Source organism: Bufo gargarizans, unplaced genomic scaffold (assembly GCF_014858855.1).
Source record: "Bufo gargarizans isolate SCDJY-AF-19 unplaced genomic scaffold, ASM1485885v1 original_scaffold_1817_pilon, whole genome shotgun sequence".
In the NCBI taxonomy this organism is placed as follows: Eukaryota; Metazoa; Chordata; class Amphibia; order Anura; family Bufonidae; genus Bufo; species Bufo gargarizans.
Genome location: NW_025334528.1, coordinates 124,724 through 147,233, shown reverse-complemented (window position 1 = coordinate 147,233; position 22,510 = coordinate 124,724). Strand labels below are relative to the sequence as shown.

Here is a 22,510-nt window from a genome sequence, read left to right as displayed (position 1 = left end):
CCTGATTCTTCGATTATTTGATCTAATAGTTGTCCTTCTCCTTCAAATAGACTCTGTTTAAAAAAGTATAAAATATATTTGTAAAAAATATCATGTTCATAAGGTTAAATAATTTAAAATAAATTTATATCATAATTCACAAATATAGTTTTCAATTTATTAGAATAATTTAGATTAAATTAGTTATTTGAAAGTGAAATTGTCATCCGATTTAAACATAATAAAGGGGTTTTCTCATTTCAGACAATGGGTGCATAGCGCTAGGATATGTCCCTATTGTCTTATAGGTGCAACCAGCACATATATTGAAAATGGAGCAGGGAGAGTTCTGGCTAGGGGGACCACATATTTCATGTGGTCCTTCAACCACCCATCACTTCTCCCAGACTCCCCCATAGAGGTGAATGGGAGCATGGGCCCGGCATGCGCATTGCGCTCCCATTCACTGCTATAGAGGCCACTGATATGGCCGAGCCAGCTCGGCTATTGTCAGCGGCACCATAGAAATGAATGGATGGCGGTCGCGCATGGGCGGTACACCCTCCTTCACTTCTTGGGCCCCGTTCTCAATATAATTGCTGGTCCTGGCGGTGGGACCCGCAATGATCAGAGAATGGGGGCATATCTTTGCGATATGCCCCCAATGTCTGTAATTACAATGTTACCTTAATCTTCCACCATTGCCAGATACAATAAACTACCTTCTTTCCTGCTGTGATATTATTTTTTTTATGTCACGGTGTAATTTTATAAAATTTGCTTTTTTGAGTTATACAAACTGTAACGGACCGTTTCAGCAGACAAGGGGTTAAAATCCGTTTAGGCGATATGCCCCTTTCTGCGAGACAGGCCCAGCTACTGCATAACACCAAACTCCGAACTGGATACAAAATAGCGCTCCAAAATGGAACCTTGCTAATAGATGCCGGCAGACGAACAGGAAAAGCATACAATTCGCTTACACTCCTGGCAAACAGTCTCTAACAGCATATAGGGAATCCCCCCAATAACGAGACAAGGCTCCGTCTTGAGGGTCAAGCAGTCGTCTGATGTGCTGGCACACCCAGCCTGGTTTTTATTACAGTTGTTGCAAATACAGGTCCGCCCACAGTGTTTTGAAATACAACCAATCAGTAATTTACAACACATACAATGTAAATACAGCAACCAAACGTTCACGCCCCCAGAGGACCAGAAGGGAGACTGCGACACAGGACAGATACAACACATCCCCACAATGCATCATGGTTTCCTCCTCTCTGTCCCAGAGACAACACAGGGCAATCCAATTATCTCTCAGGACAAAGGGGAGATCGCCAATACACATGCGGAGACAACTGGACAGACATCACCATTTAAACACACAATGGGACAATAGAACCACACCCAGCATATTCCTCCCAAGCTGACAAGTTACACTTATTATAAATTATTACAACTTTGCGAGGTTACATTGTACATACATAAAACTTACATCAATTTAAACAGTATAACTTGGTGAACAAACCTATCCAAAATTCCCTGGAATAGGTTCAGGTGTTTAAAAGTTAGTATGGGCCATAATCCTGAGGCAAGAGGCTTTTAAACAGCCCCCTCCAAAACCCAGTGGCGAGGTTGGTTTCGCCAAACAAACGAACCTCCAAAGTGCCCGGAGGAGTGTTACCTTTCCTCTCTGCATCCAAATTATCCCCCCTGCAGTGCCCAGCACACATTAATTTCGAGCCAAAGCACGCGCCCACTTCTTAAAATATCCTCGAACATCACGGTTGAACGGCTGGGCACTGCAGGGGGGGAGTTATTGGGCTGCAAAGGTGGACGAAAACGCCAGTCTTACCTCCTAGGAGATTTCTTTGCATAACTCTAAATTCGACAACGTGACATAAAAAAAAATTATCACAGCATGAACTACTGCACGAAAAAAGTTATTTTATTGTACCTATCAATATAAAAAATCCTGTTGACAAATTACCATTGTAAAAAACAAAAAAACATATATTATTTGGAGAATACTTTTAAATTACCTCAAGGTTGACAATTTCATCATCCACATAACAAGCCTCCAATTGATATGGATAATCCAGATAGATAGTACAAGTATTTGAAGAATTTAGTATATCCAACTCCATTGAATTAGTTACCTATAATATAAATAATTAGTTACATATCTAAGTATTTATATTTTAATATTAAAGCGTAAATAATATCCTGTATACTCACAATGTTTGTCGTCGAGGAATCAATATTTAGATTTTCATTTACTGTATCCGAAATGTCGTCACATTCACTTGACGTCATAGTGGTACAAATCTTATAAAATAAGTGTTACATTTAAACAAATTAAAACATAGAAATGTAATTTTAATATAAAAAGTGTTCAGTATCAGTAATCATGGTGTAACATCTGTCACTGTGAACAGTGGTGGCGTAACATCTGACTGACAGCAGTGGTGGCGTAATATCTGTGACTGACAGCAGTGTTGGCGTAACATCTGACTGACAGCAGTGGTGGTGTAACATCTGTCACTGTGAACAGTGGTGGCGTAACATCTGACTGACAGCAGTGGTGGCGTAATATCTGTGACTGACAGCAGTGTTGGCGTAACATCTGACTGACAGCAGTGGTGGCGTAACATCTGACTGACAGCAGTGGTGGCGTAATATCTGTGACTGACAGCAGTGGTGGCGTAACATCTGACTGATAGCAGTGGTGGCGTAACATCTGACTGACAGCAGTGGTGGCGTAACATCTGTGACTGACAGCAGTGGTGGCGTAACATCTGACTGACAGCAGTGGTGGCGTAACATCTGACTGACAGCAGTGGTGGCGTAATATCTGTGACTGACAGCAGTGTTGGCGTAACATCTGACTGACAGCAGTGGTGGCGTAACATCTGACTGACAGCAGTGGTGGCGTAATATCTGTGACTGACAGCAGTGGTGGCGTAACATCTGACTGATAGCAGTGGTGGCGTAACATCTGACTGACAGCAGTGGTGGCGTAACATCTGTGACTGACAGCAGTGGTGGCGTAACATCTGACTGACAGCAGTGGTGGCGTAACATCTGACTGACAGCAGTGGTGGCGTAATATCTGTGACTGACAGCAGTGGTGTTGAAACATCTGACAGGCAGCAGTGGTGGCGTAATATCTGTGACTGACTGCAGTGGTGTTGTAACATCTGTGACTGACTGCAGTGGTGTTGAAACATCTGAAGGGCAGCAGTGGTGGCGTAATATCTGTGACTGACAGCAGTGGTGTTGAAACATCTGACTGATAGCAGTGGTGGCGTAACATCTGTGACTGACAGCAGTGGTGGCGTAACATCTGTGACTGACAGCAGTGGTGGCGTAACATCTGACTGATAGCAGTGGTGGCGTAACATCTGACTGACAGCAGTGGTGGTGTAACATCTGTGACTGACAGCAGTGGTGGCGTAACATCTGACTGACAGCAGTGGTGGCGTAACATCTGACTGATAGCAGTGGTGGCGTAACATCTGTGACTGACAGCAGTGGTGGCGTAACATCTGACTGATAGCAGTGGTGGCGTAACATCTGACAGGCAGCAGTGGTGGCGTAACATCTGTGACTGACAGCAGTGGTGGCGTAACATCTGACAGGCAGCAGTGGTGGCGTAACATCTGACTGACAGCAGTGGTGGCGTAACATCTGACTGACAGCATTGGTGGCGTAACATCTGACTGATAGCAGTGGTGGCGTAACATCTGACTGACAGCATTGGTGGCGTAACATCTGTGACTGACAGCAGTGGTGGCGTAACATCTGACTGATAGCAGTGGTGGCGTAACATCTGACAGGCAGCAGTGGTGGCGTAACCTCTGTGACTGACAGAAGTGGTGGCGTAATATCTGACTGATAGCAGTGGTGGCGTAAGATCTGACAGGCAGCAGTGGTGGCGTAACATCTGTGACTGACAGCAGTGGTGGCGTAACATCTGTGACTGACTGCAGTGGTGTTGAAACATCTGATGGGCAGCAGTGGTGGCGTAACATCTGTGACTGACTGCAGTGGTGTTGAAACATCTGACGGGCAGCAGTGGTGGCGTAATATCTGTGACTGACAGCAGTGGTGTTGAAACATCTGACTGATAGCAGTGGTGGCGTAACATCTGTGACTGACTGCAGTGGTGGCGTAACATCTGTGACTGACAGCAGTGGTGGCGTAATATCTGTGACTGACAGCAGTGGTGGCGTAATATCTGTGACTGACAGCAGTGGTGGCGTAACATCTGTGACTGACAGCAGTGGTGGCGTAACATCTGTGACTGACAGCAGTTGTGGCGTAACATCTGTGACTGACAGCAGTGGTGGCGTAACATCTGACTGATAGCAGTGGTGGCGTAACATCTGACAGGCAGCAGTGGTGGCGTAACATCTGTGACTGACAGCAGTGGTGGCGTAACATCTGTGACTGACTGCAGTGGTGTTGAAACATCTGACGGGCAGCAGTGGTGGCGTAACATCTGTGACTGACTGCAGTGGTGTTGAAACATCTGACGGGCAGCAGTGGTGGCGTAATATCTGTGACTGACAGCAGTGGTGTTGAAACATCTGACTGATAGCAGTGGTGGCGTAACATCTGACTGACAGCAGTGGTGGCGTAACATCTGACTGACAGCAGTGGTGGCGTAACATCTGACTGATAGCAGTGGTGGCGTAACATCTGACTGCAGCAGTGGTGTGAAACATCTGACTGCAGCAGTGGTGGCGTAAATCTGTGACTGACAGCAGTGGTGCGTAACATCTGTGACTGAGCAGTGGTGTGAAACATCTGACGGCAGCAGTGGTGGCGTAATATCTGTGACTGACAGCAGTTGTGGCGTAACATCTGACTGACAGCAGTGGTGGCGTAACATCTGACTGACAGCAGTGGTGGCGTAACATCTGTGACTGACAGCAGTGGTGGCGTAACATCTGACTGATAGCAGTGGTGGCGTAACATCTGACTGACAGCAGTGGTGGCGTAACATCTGACTGACAGCAGTGGTGGCGTAACATCTGACTGACAGCAGTGGTGGCGTAACATCTGACTGACAGCAGTGGTGGCGTAACATCTGACTGACAGCAGTGGTGTAACATCTGACTGACAGCAGTGGTGGCGTAATATCTGTGACTGACTGCAGTGGTGTTGTAACATCTGTGACTGACTGCAGTGGTGTTGAAACATCTGACGGGCAGCAGTGGTGGCGTAATATCTGTGACTGACAGCAGTGGTGTTGAAACATCTGACTGATAGCAGTGGTGGCGTAACATCTGTGACTGACAGCAGTGGTGGCGTAACATCTGTGACTGACAGCAGTGGTGGCGTAACATCTGACTGATAGCAGTGGTGGCGTAACATCTGACTGACAGCAGTGGTGGTGTAACATCTGTGACTGACAGCAGTGGTGGCGTAACATCTGACTGACAGCAGTGGTGGCGTAACATCTGACTGATAGCAGTGGTGGCGTAACATCTGTGACTGACAGCAGTGGTGGCGTAACATCTGACTGATAGCAGTGGTGGCGTAACATCTGACAGGCAGCAGTGGTGGCGTAACATCTGTGACTGACAGCAGTGGTGGCGTAACATCTGACAGGCAGCAGTGGTGGCGTAACATCTGACTGACAGCAGTGGTGGCGTAACATCTGACTGACAGCATTGGTGGCGTAACATCTGACTGATAGCAGTGGTGGCGTAACATCTGACTGACAGCATTGGTGGCGTAACATCTGTGACTGACAGCAGTGGTGGCGTAACATCTGACTGATAGCAGTGGTGGCGTAACATCTGACAGGCAGCAGTGGTGGCGTAACCTCTGTGACTGACAGAAGTGGTGGCGTAATATCTGACTGATAGCAGTGGTGGCGTAAGATCTGACAGGCAGCAGTGGTGGCGTAACATCTGTGACTGACAGCAGTGGTGGCGTAACATCTGTGACTGACTGCAGTGGTGTTGAAACATCTGATGGGCAGCAGTGGTGGCGTAACATCTGTGACTGACTGCAGTGGTGTTGAAACATCTGACGGGCAGCAGTGGTGGCGTAATATCTGTGACTGACAGCAGTGGTGTTGAAACATCTGACTGATAGCAGTGGTGGCGTAACATCTGTGACTGACTGCAGTGGTGGCGTAACATCTGTGACTGACAGCAGTGGTGGCGTAATATCTGTGACTGACAGCAGTGGTGGCGTAATATCTGTGACTGACAGCAGTGGTGGCGTAACATCTGTGACTGACAGCAGTGGTGGCGTAACATCAGTGACTGACAGCAGTTGTGGCGTAACATCTGTGACTGACAGCAGTGGTGGCGTAACATCTGACTGATAGCAGTGGTGGCGTAACATCTGACAGGCAGCAGTGGTGGCGTAACATCTGTGACTGACAGCAGTGGTGGCGTAACATCTGTGACTGACTGCAGTGGTGTTGAAACATCTGACGGGCAGCAGTGGTGGCGTAACATCTGTGACTGACTGCAGTGGTGTTGAAACATCTGACGGGCAGCAGTGGTGGCGTAATATCTGTGACTGACAGCAGTGGTGTTGAAACATCTGACTGATAGCAGTGGTGGCGTAACATCTGTGACTGACAGCAGTTGTGGCGTAACATCTGTGACTGACAGCAGTGGTGGCGTAACATCTGACTGATAGCAGTGGTGGCGTAACATCTGACAGGCAGCAGTGGTGTTGAAACATCTGACGGGCAGCAGTGGTGGCGTAATATCTGTGACTGACAGCAGTGGTGTTGTAACATCTGTGACTGACTGCAGTGGTGTTGAAACATCTGACGGGCAGCAGTGGTGGCGTAATATCTGTGACTGACAGCAGTGGTGTTGAAACATCTGACTGATAGCAGTGGTGGCGTAACATCTGTGACTGACAGCAGTTGTGGCGTAACATCTGTGACTGACAGCAGTGGTGTTGAAACATCTGACGGGCAGCAGTGGTGGCGTAATATCTGTGACTGACAGCAGTGGTGTTGAAACATCTGACTGATAGCAGTGGTGGCGTAACATCTGTGACTGACAGCAGTTGTGGCGTAACATCTGTGACTGACAGCAGTGGTGGCGTAACATCTGACTGATAGCAGTGGTGGCGTAACATCTGACAGGCAGCAGTGGTGTTGAAACATCTGACGGGCAGCAGTGGTGGCGTAATATCTGTGACTGACAGCAGTGGTGTTGTAACATCTGTGACTGACTGCAGTGGTGTTGAAACATCTGACGGGCAGCAGTGGTGGCGTAATATCTGTGACTGACAGCAGTGGTGTTGAAACATCTGACTGATAGCAGTGGTGGCGTAACATCTGTGACTGACAGCAGTTGTGGCGTAACATCTGTGACTGACAGCAGTGGTGTTGAAACATCTGACGGGCAGCAGTGGTGGCGTAATATCTGTGACTGACAGCAGTGGTGTTGAAACATCTGACTGATAGCAGTGGTGGCGTAACATCTGTGACTGACAGCAGTGGTGGCGTAACATCTGACTGATAGCAGTGGTGGCGTAACATCTGACTGACAGCAGTGGTGGCGTAACATCTGTGACTGACAGCAGTGGTGGCGTAACATCTGACTGACAGCAGTGGTGGCGTAACATCTGACTGATAGCAGTGGTGGCGTAACATCTGACAGGCAGCAGTGGTGGCGTAACCTCTGTGACTGACAGCAGTGGTGGCGTAATATCTGACTGATAGCAGTGGTGGCGTAACATCTGACAGGCAGCAGTGGTGGCGTAACATCTGTGACTGACAGCAGTGGTGGCGTAACATCTGACAGGCAGCAGTGGTGGCGTAACATCTGTGACTGACAGCAGTGGTGGCGTAACATCTGTGACTGACTGCAGTGGTGTTGAAACATCTGACGGGCAGCAGTGGTGGCGTAACATCTGTGACTGACAGCAGTGGTGTTGAAACATCTGACTGATAGCAGTGGTGGCGTAACATCTGTGACTGACAGCAGTTGTGGCGTAACATCTGTGACTGACAGCAGTGGTGGCGTAACATCTGACTGATAGCAGTGGTGGCGTAACATCTGACAGGCAGCAGTGGTGGTGTAACATCTGTGACTGACAGCAGTGGTGGCGTAACATCTGTGACTGACTGCAGTGGTGTTGAAACATCTGACGGGCAGCAGTGGTGGCGTAATATCTGTGACTGACAGCAGTGGTGGCGTAACATCTGTGACTGACTGCAGTGGTGTTGAAACATCTGACGGGCAGCAGTGTTGGCGTAATATCTGTGACTGACAGCAGTGGTGTTGAAACATCTGACTGATAGCAGTGGTGGCGTAACATCTGTGACTGACAGCAGTGGTGGCGTAACATCTGACTGATAGCAGTGGTGGCGTAACATCTGACTGACAGCAGTGGTGGCGTAACATCTGACTGATAGCAGTGGTGGCGTAACATCTGTGACTGACTGCAGTGGTGTTGAAACATCTGACGGGCAGCAGTGGTGGCGTAATATCTGTGACTGACTGCAGTGGTGTTGAAACATCTGACTGATAGCAGTGGTGGCGTAACTTCTGTGACTGACAGCAGTGGTGGCGTAACATCTGACTGATAGCAGTGGTGGCGTAACATCTGTGACTGACTGCAGTGGTGTTGAAACATCTGATGGGCAGCAGTGGTGGCGTAATATCTGTGACTGACAGCAGTGGTGTTGAAACATCCGACTGATAGCAGTGGTGGCGTAACATCTGTGACTGACTGCAGTGGTGTTGAAATATCTGACTGACAGCAGTGGTGGCGTAACATCTGTGACTGACAGCAGTGGTGGCGTAATATCTGACTGACAGCAGTGGTGGCGTAACATCTGTGACTGACAGCAGTGGTGGCGTAACATCTGACTGACAGCAGTGGTGGCGTAACATCTGACTGACAGCAGTGGTGGCGTAACATCTGACTGACAGCAGTGGTGGCGTAACATCTGACTGACAGCAGTGGTGGCGTAACATCTGACTGACAGCAGTGGTGGCGTAACATCTGACTGACAGCAGTGGTGGCGTAACATCTGACTGACAGCAGTGGTGGCGTAACATCTGACTGATAGCAGTGGTGGCGTAACATCTGACTGACAGCAGTGGTGGCGTAACATCTGACTGATAGCAGTGGTGGCGTAACATCTGACTGACAGCAGTGGTGGCGTAACATCTGACTGACAGCAGTGGTGGCGTAACATCTGACTGACAGCAGTGGTGGCGTAACATCTGACTGACAGCAGTGGTGGCGTAACATCTGACTGACAGCAGTGGTGGCGTAAGATTTGTGACTGACAGCAGTGGTGGCGTAACATCTGACTGACAGCAGTGGTGGCGTAACATCTGACTGATAGCAGTGGTGGCGTAACATCTGACTGACAGCAGTGGTGGCGTAACATCTGACTGATAGCAGTGGTGGCGTAAGATTTGTGACTGACAGCAGTGGTGGCGTAACATCTGACTGACAGCAGTGGTGGCGTAAGATTTGTGACTGACAGCAGTGGTGGTGACACATAAGGGAGGGGTTGCCTGCATTTGGGGGTGGGGGTGGTGGAGAGGCCAAATGAGGTATGCTGCGTTTGAAAGGGGACACATATGTTGGTTCCAGCATTTGGGGGAGGGGGGGGGGGCAATTGTGTGTGTGTTCCTGCCATGGAGGGGGTGACATATTGGGGCAGGAGGTCCTGACTATGATGGGTGTCCAGGCTTTGAGGAGGGCATAGATGGTGGAGGGGATACATACAGATATACTGAGGGTGGCAGACATATTATGCATGAAGCAGGCATTGGCTATTCGTTCAGTCCTATAAGGCTACCCATCCCATAACCTCCACCCCTCACCCTGCCCCATATAAATAAAACACACCACACCACTGCTTGGATTTAATCGGCCACAGCAGCCGTTTATTAAATAAATACAACATAAATATAACATGAGTTAACCCCTGACGAGGGAGGTCCTAGAAGCCCCAATAACTTTATAAACACTGGAACACCTGCGTCTCCATCTTGCCCCCAGCCGTTGAACTGAGCTCGGAGGCAGCAACTGATGGACGCGTAATTAGTTCCTATCAGCTCCTCAATGAGAGTCCAGCCCCTCCCGCGGGGCCCTCCCATCCTCAAGTACCACCATATTTCACCACTTCAAGGACCTCCCCCGCCTCCACGACTGCCGCGACATATAACAAACCCCACCTCACAACCACCTCTTCCAATAGGGTCGGGCGGGTGGGCGATTCCGTCTCCTGGCCAGACTGCTCACACTTCCGCCTCGTTCCTCCTTCTCTCCGCTGGCCACGCCCCCCGTCGCCCCAGCAACTCGCGCCTCACCACCGCTCCCGCCCCCACTCCCCACTAACCCTTTCCTCACCAGTCCTGCCCAGCCAAGCCTCTTCATGGACGTCCTCCCCCACCGCTGCGCTCCTCGTCCGGACTGACTGACCTAGCTGCTCACAGAACATTCATTTCTTATCTTTATATCCTACTTTTTGCTCAGTGAAAATGTATAAATTCAGTAAAGCTTTACTTAATATAATAATACCTAATTCGCCCCAACAAATACTTATTTCTTTCCTGAAGGGAGGGTGGGGAAAGAAATCGCTGGCCGTCTTCACTGTGGCAGGCAGACTGGAGAAAGCGCAGGGTGCAGCAGCCGATCGGCAATCCTCTGCGCTTCCTACCAGGCTGACTGAGGGAAAGAGCGAACATCGGACGTCACTGGGCTCGGCGCATGCCCAGTGACGAAGATGAAGCTGCCGCCCTCAGTCTCCTGATGATCGCACAGGCGCAGCCCTCAGTGGGTACTGCGCCTGTGCGAGACTGCGTTCGGCGTGAGGGAGGGGGAGGAGAGGGAGGGGAGGCTGTGGCAGGCTGGGGGCGGCGGTTAGACAGTGCAAGGAAGGCGGGCTGGGCACTGAAAGAGGGGCGGTACTGGGCTCACTAAGAAGAAAAAAACGCCCCTCTGGGCACCTTCAGGACTCATTTACATATCAATCAAAGTCGTTTTTTGCAGTAACTGCTGGACGGATTACAAGATAAAAGAGCACAGCCTAATCCAGGTAAGCTGTGCTGCATGGCTGCTTTTAAATCGTTTTTTGGCTGAGGGGAGGTGACAGAGTCCCTTTAAGATTAAGTGACTTTAGATTCAGGGACTTCAGTGGGGGACTGCAATTAGACAGTTTCTTATTACTACATTATATTGTATTTTTCGCTTTTGTGGTTTAATCCCCATTTAGTATGTGTTGCACAATTGACAACGCAGTCCAGTGCGCATCTTGCATGATGTATGCAGTCCTGGAACAGCCGTTCAAGGGTGTATATCTTTGTTCAAGATGTGAGCAAATTGCGCATTTGGAATTGCAAATCGAGTCTCTAAATGGGCAAGTTGCAACACTGAGAGGCATTGACAATTTGCAAAAGAGTTTGCTTCTCACCGAGCAAGCACTCTTTGGGGTAGATGAGGGGGAGGGTGACAGAGAGTAGGCTGAGGAAAGTGAGGTAGCTAGCTGGGTAACAGTTAGAAAGCGGGGTAGAGGGAAGAGTGCCAGGGAGGCTAGCCCTGATCTGACACACCCCAACAAGTTTGCACGTTTGGCAGATGAGGGGGATGTCAGTCCAGGGACTGCACTGCTGCAGCCGGACACTTCAGTCAGGGGAATGTCAGCTCCAGTAAGCAGGGAACCAGGAGAGCAGGGCAGGCCAGACAGGTGCTGGTAGTGGGAGACTCCATTATTAGGGGAACAGATAGGGCAATCTGTCACAAAGACCATGATCGCCGAACAGTGTGCTGTCTTCCTGGCGCTACAGTTCGACACATCGCGGATCGGGTTGACAGATTACTGGGAGGGGCTGGAGAAAATCCATCGCCCATGGTCCATATCGGAACCAATGGCAAAGTTAGAGGTAGGTGGAGAGTCCTTAAAAATGAATTCAGGGATTTAGGTCAAAAGCTTAGGGCAAGGACCTCAAAGGTAGTATTTTCCGAAATACTGCCTGTACCACAGCCCACACAAGAGAGGCAGCGGGAGATTAGGGAGATTAACAAGTGGCTCAAGAACTGGTGTACGAAGGAGGGGTTTGGGTTCCTGGAGAACTGGGCCGACTTCTCTATCGGCTACAGGCTCTATCGTAGGGACGGGCTGCACCTTAATGGGGAAGGGTCAGCTGTGTTGGGGAGAAAGATGGCTAGAAGGTTGGAGGAGTGTTTAAACTAGGGAATGGGGGAGGGAAATTACATTATAGGAGAGGAAGATAGTGCAGATAGAGACCGGGGGCAAGGCAGTGGGACTGGGGGAGGAATGGAAGGAGGGACTAGAACAGTTCAGAAGGAAAGATGTAGGGTAAAAAATATACATAATCAAATGTACAGATGGAGTAGAGTTAACACTCATGTTTTCTGAGATTTCTGAGTTGTGTTATCTAATCTAAGCAAACACCTTCAATTGCTTTTCAATGGCTTTTGTCTCAAGATAACGCGTTGAGTTAAAAAATATGAGTTAAGAGCAGGAGTGCTAACCCTGCTACATCTGTATGTATACTAATGCCAGAAGCCTGACTAATAAAACTGAGGAACTGGAACTAGTGATGTGTGAGGAGGACTATGACATAGTGGGAATAACGGAAACATGGCTGGATGATAGCTTTGACTGGACATTTAATGTACAAGGTTACAGCCTGTTTTGAAAGGATCGTCAAAACCGGAGAGGAAGGGGGAAGGCTGTTATGTAAAGTCCTGTCTAAAGCACACACTTTGGGAATATATAAGTGAGGGACATGAACATGTGGAGTCACTGTGGGTAGAGATACATGGAGCTAAAATAATAAAGTCCACAGAAAATCTACTACTAAACGAGATAGACGAGGCGGCAAATGATAATGAGGTGGTTATTATTGGGGATTTCAACAACCCAGATATAGACTGGGAAACTGAAACTTGCATAACTCATAAAGGAAACAGGTTCTTGGCAATAACTAAAGACAATTACCTCTCCCAAATGGTTCAGGACCCGACTAGAGGGACAGCCATACTGGCCTTAGTATTAACCAATAGGCTTGACAGAACAACAGATGTGCAGGTTGGGGGACAACTGGGAGGTAGAATAGCTGGTCCCTTTGTTAATCCTCCTTTTGTTAATTTCCCTATTTCGCCATTGGGAGTAGTTTCCAAAAAGGAACCAGGGGAATTTAGACTTATACACCATCTGTCGTTTCCAGAAAAAAGCTCACTTAATGACGAGGTGGATAAGTCTAAGTCCTGTGTGGAATATTCGGCATTTGATGATGCATTGGCTTTGGTGAGGTATTTTGGGAATAGGGTTTTCCTGGCTAAGGCGGATGTAAAGTCAACGTTTCGCTTATTGCCAGTTAGGCCGTCAGGATTTAACTCATTAAGTTTCCAGTTTGATGGGAGTTATTAGAAGATTTTTTGTTTATTGGTTATTGTAGTTCTAGTCTATGTTCATAGTTGTTGTTTACATTTTTGGAAGTTTGTGTATTATTTGTTGGTATCCCAATAGCAGAAGAGAAGACGGTTTCCCCCTGTACTTGTTTGGAATTTCTGGGTATAGTCATCGATACCATGAATATGGAATTTTGTTTGTCATTAGAAAAGATTGATGAGATTACATTTTTGTTGATTTCTTTCATAAGAAAAAAAAATGCACATTGAAAGAGTTGCAGTCGCTATTAGGTTCATTGAATTTCGCGTGCAAAATTATTTCAAAGGGAAGGGTTTTTTCCAAGCGTCTATACTTTGAGACTAGAGGTCTTAAATCTCCTAGTATATTAGGTTAAGTCGAAGTTTAAAAGATGATATGGCCATCTGGTTGGAATTTTTAGAAAATTATAATGGAGCTTGTTATTGGCAAGAGGAGTTTGCGGAAGTTGAAGCCCTGGGATTAGTTACAGACACAGCAGGGAGTTGAGGTTACGGTGCATATTGGGATGGTAAATGGTCGGCAGAGGCTTGGTCGGCTTCATGGATTAATAACGGAATAACGTGTAATATTGTTCTTCTAGAATTTTTTCCTGTCCTTGTCTCAATTGTCCTATGGGGAGGTTATTTTAAAAATAGATGGATTTTGTTCAACACTGATAATAAAGGTGTAGTATTCGCGATTAATACGCTATCGTCTAAGTGCGACATAGTAGATAAATTACTGAGAAGTTATGTTTCATGCTGTATGAAACTTAATATTTGGGTTAAAGCTAAATATGTTCAAGGTAAATACAATGTCTTAGCGGATTCTCTATCTCGTTTCCAGTTTGTCAAATTTCGGGAGTTAGCACCAGAAGTGGATTTGGAGGGATTGCCGTGCCCTCGCCATCTATGGGATCAAATTTGGGATTGATTTCGGAGTCTATCAAACAGTCGGTTGCGCAAAGAACACGAGCTGCTTACGCAGCTGCATGGTGGGATTGGATATTATTTTCTAATCCATTGTCCAGTGAAGTTGATGATCTTGGTTGTGGTATGTTATTTATTGCTAGTCTTTTTAATAAAAACATGTCTTTTTCGTCTGTAGCTGGGACTGTTGCGGGATTCTCGTTTTTTCTGAAGATGTTTGGTAGAAAACCGCTGTCAGCTTATTTTCCTATTAAACAGATGCTAAAAGGTTATCGTAGGAGTTTCTCGGGTATTGATAATAGGAGACCGACATCTGTTGAATTGTTGAGGAGTTTATATGAAATTTTGCCTTCTGCTTGTTTGGATTCATTTGAAGTGTTGCTTTTTCGTACAAGTTTTTTTTCTGGCCTTTTTTGCAGTGTTAAGGATTGGTGAATTAGTTTCTGCCAGTCGTTCAGTGTCTTCTGGCTTAGAAGTTGATGAGGTTGTTTTAAAGGATGGTTTTGTTGAAATCTTTTTTGAAGCGTTCTAAAATGTATCAATTTGGGAGGGGTAGAATTATAAGGTTAAATGCTTGGTTGGGTTCTACACTTTGTTCAGTTAAAATGGTCTGTGCTTGGCTTTCAGTTTGTCCTTCTGGGCCTGGTCCTTTTTTTAATGCATAAGAATGGTTCTCCTCTGACTAAGTTTCCGTTTTGTTCAGTTCTTAAAGGGCTTCTGTCACCCCACTAAAGTCATTTTTTTTGGGGGGGGGGCTAGTTAAATTCCTTATACTGCGATATATGAAAATATAATGCTCTTACTTACTTTCCTTCAGCAGTTTCTTCTAAAAACGAACGTTTATAATATGTAAATGAGGTCTCTACCAGCAAGTAGGGCATCTACTTGCTGGTAGCCGCCGCAAAAAACCGCCCCCTCGTCCTGTTGATTGACAGGGCCAGCAGCGATCTCCTCCTCCGGCCGGCCCTGTCAGCATTTCAAAAATCGCGCGCCTGTGTTCATTTGGCGCAGGCGCTCCGAGATGAGGAGGCTCGCCTCCTCAGCACTCCCTCAGTGCGCCTGCACCGATGACATCACCGAAAGAGAAGACGTCATCGGCGCAGGCGTGCTGAGGAGGCGAGCGCCTGCACCGAATGAACACAGGCGCGCAATTTTTGAAATGCTGACAGGGCCGGCCGGAGGAGGAGATCGCGGCTAGCCCTGTCAATCAACCGGACGAGGGGGCGGTTTTTTGCGGCGGCTACCAGCAAGTAGACGCCCTACTTGCTGGTAGAGACCTCATTTACATATTATAAAAGTTCGTTTTCAGAAGAAACTGCTGAAGGAAAGTAAGTAAGAGCATTATATTTTCATATATCGCAGTATAAGGAATCTTCTGTGCCCAGAACACATACAAATGGCCAATAATCAAAACAATTATATGACTTCCTAAAAAAATAGAAAATGATTTAGTCTGGTGATATTAAGTCCGGTCTAACATACAATCTAGCTCTATGAGAATCCCAACGCCCTATCCTTCTAATAACCGCTTCATCTAACCCGCACCTAGCTGCCTCAGTTGCTGCACTAATTCTAAAAGAATGCAAATACATTTTGAAAGTGCTTAGACCAAGATCAGACAAACACTTCTTAAAGGGCTTCTGTCACCCCACTAAAATATTTTTTTTTTGGGGGGGGCTAGTTAAATTCCTTATACTGCGATATACGAAAATATAATGCTCTTACTTACTTTCCTTCAGCAGTTTCTTCTAAAAATGAACTTTTATAATATGTAAATTAGGTCTCTATCAGCAAGTAGGCCGTCTATTTGCTGGTAGCCACCGCAAAAAAACGCCCCCTCGTCCTGTTGATTGACAGGGCCAGCCGCGATCTTCTCCTCCGGCCGGCCCTATCAGCATTTCAAAAATCGCTGGTAGGGGGCGTGGCTAACGGCCGACATGAGCGGTCGCACTTGATCTGAGCTCCGGCTCCCGTTTCCATCCTGAGCCATCCTGAGTGCTACAGCAGCAGCTTTTAGAAATAACTGAAGCAGCATACAGCCGGGACCTTACGTACGGTCCAGGATGAGTCCCAGCAAAGCTCAGGCCGCGGCGGACCGGCTGAAAGAATTCGCGCGCCTGGACATGCAGTGTCCCAGGGGGTCAGTAGTGTATGCTGGGCTTTGTAGTGCAGATTGACCACTAACCTGGGATCCACTGTCGTCTTCAATTGGGGCAAATACTGGAACAGGCAGGTATTTAACAGTTCGTGACGCCAGTGTCAATTAAACGGTGACACGCCGTGTATGGTATCGTAGAAGAATGAAGCAAGCATAGGATAGCCAACAAAAACTGGAACTTTTACTGAATATCAGTGGATACAGCTGGTTCTTGGGAGTACAGAATGGCCGGTCTTAGCAAGGCATTATACAGAGTGTTGATTACAGGAGATGCAGTACAGGCGGTTTGCACAATATTCCTGACTGGTCCTGCTACATGTGACTTTCTCTCCAAGGTCTAATGCCCTATAGCTGGCGTACCCTTGAAACTGTCTTTATATAGTACCTCCTCTGTTGTCTGGAGTACCTCTTGCTTTATCTGATCGGCCTCTGTGGTATTCTTTGTCTTCGCTGTTTAGCTATGCCCTTCTGACTTCTATGCATAAGGACTCAGGAGGGAAACCCTCTCTGTACTGAGTCTGGAAACTTCTAAACTTCCTGAGCTAGGCCCTAGCCTATTTATACTGAACTGGGGGCTCCCTCTGCTGGCTGTTATAAGGATTGCCGGTAACCGGCCTGACTGGCTTAAAGGGAACTACACACTCAAATCTAGCAGTGTCGGGTAGCCTACCCGTATGCTGCACACCCCCAGACTTTAACGTGAGTAAGGCCTCGTACTCACACACATGCCTGAACCAACATAAGCTGCTGCATAATTTAAACATTGCATTATAAATATAATAAACAACTATTTCACACAAAAATATAACATTTGCAATAAATGACGCAAGAAAAAGGGGCGTCTTCTTTCTTCTTAGACACGGCCGCTGACCTGGCACAGCGGACTTAAGGTGAACCAGGTTAGTCTATTTTTTCCTTGACTGAAGTATAATAAGGAACTACACAGGGTTTCCCCGTGGGTATAGAACAGGCAAGGGCTCACGTGGAGGAGTCCATTCTTGCGCACACACGTCAAGCAGGCTATTTCTATTAACAACTGTTCGGGGGGAGACACCACCAGCATAGTCAAAGTCTCCTAAATGGACTGGCGGACGTCCCCTGGTTATCCGGGTGGACCTTCTCAACACAGGGGTCTCCTCTTCCCTTAGCAACGAGGTAGAAGAGAGAGGAGCAACAGGAGGATCTCCATCCGTGAGACCTTGGTCAGGAACAACTGGAACAACAGGAACAACAGGAACAACAGGATCCACTAGAGGGGGAGCTGGATCCGGGGCATCTTGAACCGGCTCTTCTGGAAGTGAAGGTACAGTAGGTGCCGGAGCGGGCACCAACAAGTTCAACCATGGTGTCAGAAGCCAATGCATGGGATCAGCGTCATACCTTAGATCACGGACAGCCTGCATAGGATCCTCGGGCCGTATTGATGACTCTGACACAGGGGGTTCAGAGATAGAACTCTCGGCACTGGGTTCTGGTGTCAGGCAGAGCTTTAACCGGTTTCGGTGTACAATTTGGGATCCCCTGCCTTCCCGGGTGATCTCATAAGTGTGAGTTCCAACATTTGGGATTGCAGTGACAACATAGGGACTTTGTTCCCATTTACTGTCCAGTTTACTGGTGCGGCGGTTATTTTTTAACCATACCACAGCCCCTATCGTCAGGGGTTCTGCATGGGCTGCTTGGTCATAGTCTCTCTGCTGCCGGTCTCTAGCATAGTCCATACGTTCCTGAACAATAGCTTGGGCCGTATTCAATCGCCTTTGGTGTTCAGCAACCCAGTCGGTATTAGGTAATGGGTTGATGCAATCAGGTACGAGTACGTCCAAGGAGTGGTCAGCAGGCAATAACCCTTGGCGCCCAAACATCAAATAGAAGGGGGTATACCCGGTGGAACAGTGTATGGTATGATTGTATGTGAACATGAGCTGTGGCAACAGATTAGGCCAATCTCCCCTGGTTTCAGGAGGCACGGTCCTCAGCATCTCTATCAAGGTCTGATTCATTTTTTCACACAATCCATTACCTTGCGGATGGTAGGCCGTCGTCCGGATCTTCTTACAGTTGTGCAGGCGGCACAGTTCATGGAACAGATGGGACTCAAAAGCAGGACCTTGATCGGTGAGGATCTTTTCTGGACAACCGTAGGGCAGGAGGAAGTGTTTCCAGAACAGTTCGGCTGTAGTCTTGGCCGTCTGGTCTCTCACAGGCACCGCTACAACAAACTTAGTGAAATGGTCAATAATAGTCATAGCGTACACATACCCTGAGCGACTAGGTTCCAGCTTCACATGGTCGATGGCGACAAGTTCAAGAGGACGAGTACTTACAATGGGTCTCAGTGGTGCCCTCTGATCATGGTGTTCACCTCGTTTCAAGGTACAGGCTACACACTCTCGACACCACTTCTCCATGTCTTCTCGCATGCCCACCCAGTAAAACCGCTGGCGGATATTTGCCTCAGTCTTTTGGACCCCAAAGTGACCGGATTGATTGTGGTACATCTCCAACACCATACCTGCATCTCGTCGGGGTATGAGAATCTGATGCACCCTCTCGTTGGACACTGGGTCTAGGCTTCTCCGCAGCAACAGGCCCTTTTGTATGAAGAGCTGATGGCGCTGTCTCCACAGTTTGATGAGCTCAGGATCTGTACTCTTACGCCGAATCCTCTCAGGGGTTCTGCCACTGGTGATGAAGTCCAACAATTCACCCAGCACTCTACTTTCAGACTGTAGTTTCACCCACCTTTCTTCTTTGAGTTCAGGCCTACTGGAGGGTGAAGGAACTGCAGCTCTGTTACTGGTAGCCCGAGCCTGATCCTGTTGAGCAAATTTATGGTAGAAGGCCGGCATTTCTACATCTTCCCAAGCATCTCGCACATCATCAGGAGCTGTCTCTGTGGGAAGCCTGGATAAAGCATCAGCATTGTCATTAGTACGTCCAGCACGATATTTTACAGAGAAATCATAGTTGGCGAGGCGAGAGGCCCATCTTTGCTCCAAAGCCCCCAATTTAGCTGTATTTAGATGTGCCAGAGGGTTATTATCAGTGAATGCAATGAAGGGGGTAGCGGCTAGATAATCTTTGAATTTCTCCGTCACTGCCCACACTAATGCCAGGAACTCTAGTTTGAAGGAACTATAATTCTGGTCATTTTTCTCAGCTCCTTTCAGGGAGCGGCTTGCATAGGCTATCACTCTTTCTTTTCCCTCTTGGATCTGGGCTAACACAGCCCCCAGGCCTCGCTTGCTAGCATCAGTATACAGATGGAAGGGCTTGCTGTAGTCTGGATAACCTAACACGGGAGGCTCAGTCAGTTTCTTTTTTAACAACTGGAACGCTATCTCTCTTTCTTCATTCCACTCAATGGGCACTGGAGTTCTAGGACTTTTCTTGGGCTGCCCCCTCAAGAGTTCCTGGATAGGATCGGCTATTTGAGCAAAATGGGGGATAAAACGTCTATAGTAGCCGGCAAAACCAAGGAAACCCCTCACCTCTTTGACGGTAGTGGGGACCGGCCAGTTACGGACAGCCGCTAACTTATCAGGGTCAGGTTGTATGCCCTCTCCGCTTACCACATGCCCCAGGTATTTTACCGCAGGTTTGAGCAAGTGGCACTTGGATGGCTTTACCTTCAGGCCATATTTGATAAGGATTTCAAATACCTCTGCTAAGTGTTTCAGATGGTCTTCATATGTTTTTGAGTACACAATGACGTCATCTAGATACAGCAGCACTGTTTCAAAGTTTTTGTGACCCAAGCACCGCTCCATTAGTCTCTGGAAAGTTCCTGGGGCATTACATAACCCGAACGGCATACAATTGAATTCGAACAGGCCCATGGGAGTGGTGAAAGCCGTCTTTTCCCTATCTGCCGGGGCCATGGGTACTTGCCAGTAGCCACTGGTCAAGTCCAACGTGGAGAAATAGGCAGCGGAGCCCAGAGCAGTTAGTGACTCCTCAATGCGGGGCAGTGGGTACGCGTCTTTGTGGGTTATTTGATTAATTTTTCTATAGTCCACGCAGAAACGGATACCACCATCCTTCTTCTTTACAAGGACCAGGGGTGCCGCCCACGGGCTACGACTGTCCCGGATTACATTAGAGTCTTTCATCTCTTGGATCATTTCCTTTACAGTCTGATAGGAAGTAGGCGGTAAGGGTCTGTATCTCTCCTTGATAGGAGGATGAGAGCCAGTAGGTATGGTGTGTTGTATGGCACTAACCTCTCCATAATCAGTAGCATGTTTACTGAAGGCCTGGTGGTGCTCTTTGACAAGCTGTAGTATCCCCTCTTGTTGACGTTGGGGGGTAGCCTCGTCCCCGACATGGAGCTCTTCCCACCAGGGCACTTGTGACTGGGGCACCGGCGGACATCCGCTGACTACAGCTGGCGGCTTTTCTGTCACTGGAAGACGGATGATGTCTTGGAAGAACACCTGAGAAAGCTGGGCAACAGGGTCATGCTTAGTAAGCGCAACAGGATGATCACTCAGGTTAATCAGACGGACAGGTACTCTACCTTGGGAGACGTTCACCAGGCACTTGGCAGCTCTCACGTAAGGGTAGTTCTCCATCTGGATTGGCTCCACCAGGGCTGGATAATCTTGGCCTTGGACTCCCAGGACAGCACGACACCATAAGAGAGTTTGGGAATTAGGAGGCAAAGTCACAGGCTTATTATCACGAATCTTGGCAGTACAAATTTCTCCTTTCCCGTTAGCAAACCTCTGCTGGGCACTTAACACAGTGATAGTCTTTTGAATCACCCTCTTGGACGCAGAGGAAGCGGTGGGCAGAGTCTGATGTAATACGGCAAGTATTTCAGCATAACAGTTTTTGAAGACATTGGTGCCTAGAATGACAGGATGTCCTCCTCTGTCGCCAGCCTGTACTACTATCACCCCCTGTTGAGGCAAGGTTACTTCTCCCACCTGCAGGGTGGGTTCCCAGTATCCATGGATCTTTACCGGTTTGCCGTTGCTGGCGATAATCTCTACCCAGGATTCAGGCGGCTGGGTCAATTGATTGGTGTCCCAGAATCTTTCAAAGGCGGGCAGCTGAATAGTAGTGACCTGAGACCCAGTATCTAATAGGGCTTCAAAGGGGACCCCGTTAATCTCCACATTGATTTTAGGATGGGATCCTACATACCGGGGCATCCAATTTGGATCTTTTGGACCTAGTGTTCTACCTCCCGAGGGGTGGTCCTCAGCCTCAGGGGTTGCCCGTTTAACTGCCAGCAAGTGGATTCTGTGTGTCCCATCTTTTTGCAGTATGTACACACGGGCCGCTTGCGACCCCTAGTGCGCCTCCCAGGATCCCTGGGGTGAGTCTCTTGGTATGGAGGTGGGAACGGCTTAGAGGGTGACAGGAACTCCTCTTCTGACATCATAGGTTTTTCCCATTCCTCCATTTTTCTGCACACTCTCTCTAGGCTTTTAGTGAGGTGATTTACTTGCTCTGTCAGCATGGCGATAGTATCGGTAGCTGTAGCCTGAACAGCTTGACCGGCCTCAGCTCGGTTAATGATAAACGGTTTTGACCTGCAGGCTGATAACTCAGGTGGGGTGTTCAACTCTATAGATACTGCTGACCCCAGAATTTTTATAGCCAGTTCTTTAAAGTCCAGAAAGGTACTGTTAGGGTGTTGGGCGGACAGCATCTTTAATTGGGTCCTTATTTGCTCACTAGACACTCCGGTAATAAATTGTTCCCTCAGGGTCTGATCCTGGTTATCAGCTTCCTTGGGATCTATCTGGATTACAGCCCCCAAAGCCTCCTGAAGTGATAGGGCATAGTCACGGAGGGACTCACCGGACTTCTGTTTCTTGCCAAAGAAGTGCATCTTTATCTCTGAGGCAGTCCTCGTTTCAAAAGTGGCCCTGAGGCGGGTGAATATCTGCTCCAGAGTACTCCTTTCAGCAGCAGGCCAGGATAATACCTCTCTGCGGGCAGCCCCCTCCAGTTGCGCTAGCAAGATTTCCATTTGCTGATCGGCATTTATGGGGTACAGTTTGAATAAGGCCAGCA

General features: G+C 48.0%; 1 long non-coding RNA gene across 1 annotated transcript; it reads right to left on the bottom strand.

Annotated features, from left to right (window-relative positions):
* Positions 1-10: 10 nt before the first annotated feature.
* Positions 11-2,245, bottom strand: LOC122923701. Its single transcript, XR_006387318.1, has 3 exons — positions 2,218-2,245; positions 2,022-2,138; positions 11-53 (listed from the first exon to the last, which is right to left on the bottom strand). It is a non-coding gene; the product is annotated as an uncharacterized LOC122923701 (long non-coding RNA).
* Between the last annotated feature and the right edge of the window lie 20,265 nt (positions 2,246-22,510).